We start from the raw sequence: 6,400 nt of genomic DNA, 5'->3' as shown, positions 1-6,400 counted from the left end.
ATTCTCATGTTTAATTGGCATTCATCACGTTTCCTCTACCATCTATTAAACGCATCGAGTAAACGTATGCGACCGGTATAAAGTTTACTTTCTTTCAACGTGTACCAATTGTCACAGGAACCACGGATTACAATCCCGACAAGACAACGCATTTTATACGTTTACCCGATACTCTAGAAAACCGTTTCTCATTAACGTTTCTATTCTCATGTTTAATTGGCTTTCATCACGTTTCCTCTACCATCTATTAAACGCATCGAATAAACGTTTGTGACCGGTATAAAGTTTACTTTCCTTCAACGTTTATCGATTGTCTCAGAAACCACGATTTATATTCCTCACACGGAAACGTAGTTTATTTGTTAACTTGATACAAGTAAAAGACGTTTGTCGACTTACGCTGACTATTCGTTTAAGTCGGGTATTATCTACGTTGATAAGACGGAATTTAATTGCGATAAAATAAACATTTAATGAATGTATTCTTTGAAATAATATTATACGAGTAATATTTGTTGAGCAAAAATACACCTACAATATACGTAGTCCTGGAACGTACATTATACTTTTGTTTAAGAACCGTATATAAGAAACGACTATTTTTTATACCTATACCAAATATATACTGTTGAAACGGATTTTTAACGTTTGATTAACGGTCCTGTTCTTATTGGGATCTGTCCCTCTGTTTAATAGTGTGCGTGGCTAGGGTCGTATACCTGCTTCATGTTCGAATGCACCATAGATGAAATTCCGTTAGTCTTGAGCGCCGCTCTGTAGTGAAAACACGTGTTTATTTCAACCTATTTCGGGCTGTTTTAATTTTTAATATAAAAATGTCAGAGTATTGTTTTATTTGTACTAAACTTTTAAGTGAAGATGAAACTGTTACTGTTGAACGTGGTATGAAGACATTGATAAATGCAAGTATCGAACGAGGTGATGAATTTTCAGGCTATCTTGAAAATCAGAAATCTGTGACAATACACGAAAGCTGTCGTAAAAATTACACTCGAAAGTCGTCTATTGTATCAGCTAAAAAAAGAAAATGTGACAAACATGAAGCCAGTACATCTACAGTAAGCCCTCCTCGTACTAGATCACGTATGAGTGAATCAGATTTTTGTTTTAAAAAATTATGTTTATTTTGCGGCAAGGAAACAAACGAAGAGTATGAGACAAGAAGATCTTTGGATGTTCGCCGTCAAATCAGCGCAGTAAGTACACTTGAATTCAAAGATTCCATTCTGAAAGTAGCTCGGACCCCGTTAAAAAAACGCGCTAAGTACACTACCCCAGAGGTGGCGTGGAAACGTGTGCATAAAATGACGCTTACAACTTTTTAAATCGTTTTATCTCAGAAGCGGTATCTTTTAGGAAAAAAATTATTGATACCTCTTTTATAGATAATTTTACGATCTACAACTTTTGTCTGAGGTAATTTTACGATAAAACTTACCGTTTTGGAGAAAATCGCGAAAAACCCATTTTTTTGACCTTTGACCTTGAGTCAATTTTTTTACATTGGTCGTAACAATGGGGAATTTTGAAGAGTCGTTTTTAATTGTGTTTTGAACAAATTTACTCAGATTCAGCTAGATGGTAATTATTGTATCTTGCAATGTGTAGATTGACCGGACTAACATATATATTGTCAATTGTACCCATGCCTTTTCTGAAACCCGTTTGGTTTTGCGGTATCAAGCCCTTTTCCTCTACCTCTCTTTCTAACCTATCCGCTAATGCCATCGCATACACCTTATATAGAGTTGGCATCAAAGTCACCCCCCTATACTCTTCTACCCTTTTCCCCTCCCCCTTCTTAACTATCGGCGCTATCAATCCCTCCCTCCAATCCTCTGGCCAGCCCTCCCCCACCCAAACTCTGTTACATGTTTTCCATATCCACTGCTCCATTTCTTCCCCCCCATACCTCCATACCACGCTAACTATTCCATCCCCCCCTGGTGCCTTTCCATCCCTCAGCTTTCCTATCACCTTTTTAATCTCTTCCCTCTGCAGCTCCCCTTCCCCGTCCCCCTTCCTTCTTTCCTTTCTATACGCGTCCCCTTCCCCCTCGCCCTTTCTCCATTTCCTTAGACTCTGCCTAACTTCCGCTTTTTTTCGCCTACATTCCTCATCCCACCATCCCTTTTTCGCTTCCCTCCCCCTCCCTCTTACATCTAAGGCTCGTCTAAACTCACTTATTCTTTTCTCTATCTCTTTACCTACATCCGCTTCTCCTATCCCCTCCCATTTGACTTCTGTTCTAAACCTTATCCTACCCTCCTCCGTCCAGTCTCCTCTACTAGTTCCCCCTACTCTTCTTCCCTTCCTTGTCCTAGCCACTACCCCCCTCAACCACACTATTACCGGGTGATGATCCGAGTCAACCCTATCCCCAATCTCTATCCTTTTGACCCTATCCCGTACCTCGATGTCTCCTATAGCGTAGTCTATCACCGTCACCCCCGCCCCTCCTACATACGTAAATTCTCCCTCCTGATCCCCCTCTATGTTCCCGTTTATTATTGCCCATCCTGTGTCTTCTAAAAATTGCACCAGCTGCCTACCTTCCGAGTTTATTTTCCTGTCCTTTGATTTCCTACTCCTACTCTCCTCCTCTCCTTCACCCCAACATCCTCCCCCCTCCTGCCCTGTCCTGGCATTAAAATCACCCCCCACTAGCACTTTTGCACCTCCCTCTATCTCTTCTGCCCGCTCCTTCAATTCCCCTATCTTCTCTTTCAGATCCCCATTTACGTATATTCCTACTACTACCCATTTTTCCCCCCCTACACTTATTTTCCTTGTTATCATGCCCTCTTTTACCTCTTCCCTCCCTCCCTCCCCACTCACTATCTCCTTTCTTACCCCTGAGAGCATTCCGCCTATTGCTCTTCCCTTCCTATTTTTTCGAACCGCATACTGCACTTCCCATTTATACCCTACTGGCAACTTATTTCTAATCTTTTCCCACCCCTTCTTTTCTATCCATGTCTCCATTAGAAATATTACATCCCACTCCCCTAGCCCCCTCCAGAAATCTTCATCCTTTCTCGCGAGCCCCGCCACATTCCAAAAAGCTACTTTCCACCCCTCCCTTCCCGTCTCTCCTACTCCCCTTTCTCTCCTCTTTATCTCCCTCCCCCCCTGCCTCTGCCCCCCCCCCCCCCCCCCCCCCACTGCCCATTCCCCCGACTGCCTTTCCCTACGTACCCTTCCCTGTGCTTCTATACTTCCCTCTTGCCTTTCCTCGCTTGCTGACCTTTCCCTATCGCTTTCCCCTACTTTTCCCCTCCCCTCCCTTTGCCCCTCTTCCCGCGCTCTCCCTGCACCGTCCCTAAGCACCTCTCCTATCTCATCCCACTTCCACATTTTCCCTTCTATCCAGATCTTTGCATACCCTATTCTTACTCTGTTTCCCCTTCTCTCCTCAATAGCTGCTATCTCCCTCAACTTCCATTTCATTTTCCTCTCTGCCCAGGTGAGATCCTCGTCTATTCTCTCCTCCCTCCCTTTGAGGAGGCTTTTTCTTCCCATTACCTGCCTTTTTCGCTCCCTATTTCCTAGTCTTGCTATCCATATCCCCTTTTCTCCCCCCTTTATCTCGCCTACCTCCCACATATCCTTTACCTCGACCTCTACCCCTATCAGCTGCAAAATCTTTTTCAACCCTTCCTTTTCTCTTTCCTTCTCTAGTCTCGCTCCTCTCACTACTATATTTCCCCTTCTTTCTTTCCTTTCTTTCCTCTCTATGGCCCACTCCATCTCTTTTAACCTATCTATTGTTACCTGCGCCACTTCCGCATTCCCTTGTACCTGCCTTTCCCCCTCGCCTTCTGCACTCTTCTTTTCTAATTCTACCAGCCTCTCCTTTACCCTTTCCATCTCCCCCCCTCTCCGCTCTTCTTCCTCTTCTAGTCTTTTACCTAGATCCCTTATCATTTCCTTCATCTCCCCCCTCTCTACTTCCCACTGCTCTTCCCTTCTAGTCATTTCGCCTTTAATCTTTTCCATTTCTTCCCTGATCCCCCTTCCCTACCCTTTGACCTCCTCTAGACCTATCTTTAGCTCTTCCCTAATCAGCCTTAGCATATCCTGTATACCCCCTCCCTCTGCCTCCGGCGACCGGTGCACTTTCCTGCTTTTCCTAAATACTCTTTCTCTTTTCTGTATCTCGTCTACATCCTCCTCCCCTTTTTCCCCTTCCTCCTCCCGCTTTCTCTTCCATAAATCTAGCACCGTCGTCGTCGATCCCAAGCTATGCCTCCTATCCCTCCCTAACGCTGCTACTGCACCCGGCCTACCTTTCTTTTTCTCCTCCTCTTGCCTGTTCGCCCCTTCTTTTTGGCCACCCGCGTTACTCATACTCTTTCTCTCCGTCACCGCTCCCTACCTTATTTATCTGCCGCCTACCTGTCTCTACTTCATCCCCCTTCTTACTCCCTAGATGTCACCGCCTATTCTTGTCTTATCCTTATCGTTGCCGTCCGCCGGCTCTTTCTGCCTAACCTCAGAACTCTCCCCCTTTTTTCTTTTTCAACTGCCCTTCCCTTCTATTCCTGCCTCCCTATTCCCTTCACCCGACCTCCCGTCTATGTCTTCCCCGCTCCTTCTCTGCCCTATTTCCTTTTCTCCTCACCTTTGCTTTCCTGCTGAATTCTCGCCTTTTCACTCACACTCTTTTGCACACCTGCCACTCACATCCAAAACGGAAACGGAAGTCCTCCTCCGCTTAGTGATATGCTTCAATTCAACGGGTAGTCTCACCTGCTCTAAGGTCATCGTAAGAATCGAAGTCCATCGTCAGCGACGGTCGTTCGTTTAAGAACAGCACCGTCAACACGACCGACGACAATGTATTTTTTATACGAACCACGGAAACGACCGTAAACGCCTGCCGTACGGGAGACTCGAGAGCCCCGCGGCGAAACGTACATGGAATTTTTTTACAGGAGCGGCAAACCGACCGCGCGGACCATTGGTCTGTGTGTAGCCGTGCCGAATTCGTTCGTTCTCTCGACTATCCCTAGCACCAGAACGTGACGAACGGCAGAGACAGCTCGACTCCGCAATCTGTGGCGACGCGTCGTGACCTTGACATACGTTTTTTTTTGAGACGAAGCGACCCATCGCCGCGCGACTGGCGCACGACACGGGCGGCGACCGGCCAAGTCATTTGCTCGCGGAGGCGCCGTATCATTTTTCCGAACGGGTTTTCGCACCGTTGCCGACGAAGTAGTTTGTCGTTCTGGAACGACCCTCAGCCAGGCGGGGTCCGCTAATCGTATCCGTGGACGGCAATGTGCGTTCGAAATGCGGATGTTTATGTGTCCTGCAGTTCACAAGTTGACGCGCAATTAGCTGCGTTCTTTATCGACCCACGAGCCAAGTGATCCACCGTTCAGGATAATCATATGAGTGAATTTTGCATGTAAATGCTAAAACTACGGTTGTTACAGGCTTTCTGTGGTCATAAGCGCGGCGCCGCGTCCGACAGCCCTTGTTCGGTTGCGCGTGGGAAGAAAGAACGCACCGTGCGTCATATTACGATCGTGCCATAAGTTCAAGAACCGACAGGGCCTCGAGTTCAAGGGTCGGCCGGGATGAACCGGCCGAACTCGATCGGCTCGCAATGCGAATTATTGACGGAGGACCGCAGTGAGCCGCGTCTGTGAGTCCCAGGCATCGCTTCCCTTGACGCTGCCGCGAGCTTTTTCGTACCGCCAAAAATTCCCTTAGAAACCTACCGCGTTCGCGGCTTGCGTCCAGGGTAACGGCATTGCACCGAAACGCCTGGGTGCAGATAGGCTGCCCGCAAACAAGCGCTGCAACCAGTTTCGCACGTCTCTCTTGTACGAGCTGACCAGGTCGAACGAGTAGAGGCGGACCACGAAGCGGACCCCTCTCAGCACCGAGGTGGCTGGAGGCGCGAACGACCTGTGGCTGCTCCGCGCTGGAGGCAGAGTGACGGGTCGACGCCTCGGCACGAGTCGGTCGTCGGGCGGTTCCAGCCAACGACGGCGCTCGTCGCTACCGCGGCGAACGCCGGACCAATCGGATCCAGCGTCAGCACCACGTTTGTTGTCACGACGAATGTTTTGCGTGCCGCGGCAACCAGCCCGACCGTTACGTCGTGTTAGGTATGTATTGATATGCTATATTCGCAAGCATAGTATTTTTGTCTCTAATTGTTTCTCCCTTCCACATATTTAGTGCGGACTCAAAACCCGTCACAAATTGGCGCCCAACGTAAATTACCCACATTTTTACCCCAAATCCGAACAATTAAGAGACAAAACACAAGAATAAACGCTAACAAAGTACACATAGACTCACGAAACAAAGCTACACAGTCACGAAAATTCGAATAAAGACAGTTGAACAGACACACTAC

The 6,400-nt window shown here is 47.3% G+C and overlaps 1 pseudogene; it reads right to left on the bottom strand.

Annotated features, from left to right (window-relative positions):
* Positions 1-5,260: 5,260 nt before the first annotated feature.
* On the bottom strand, positions 5,261-5,415 carry LOC124218329 (5.8S ribosomal RNA; annotated as a pseudogene).
* Positions 5,416-6,400: the final 985 nt, after the last annotated feature.

This window comes from Neodiprion pinetum, chromosome 4 (genome assembly GCF_021155775.2).
Source record: "Neodiprion pinetum isolate iyNeoPine1 chromosome 4, iyNeoPine1.2, whole genome shotgun sequence".
Lineage (NCBI taxonomy): Eukaryota > Metazoa > Arthropoda > Insecta > Hymenoptera > Diprionidae > Neodiprion > Neodiprion pinetum.
The sequence above is the reverse complement of the archived record's forward strand: the minus strand, read 5'-3'. Positions and strand labels throughout refer to the sequence as shown.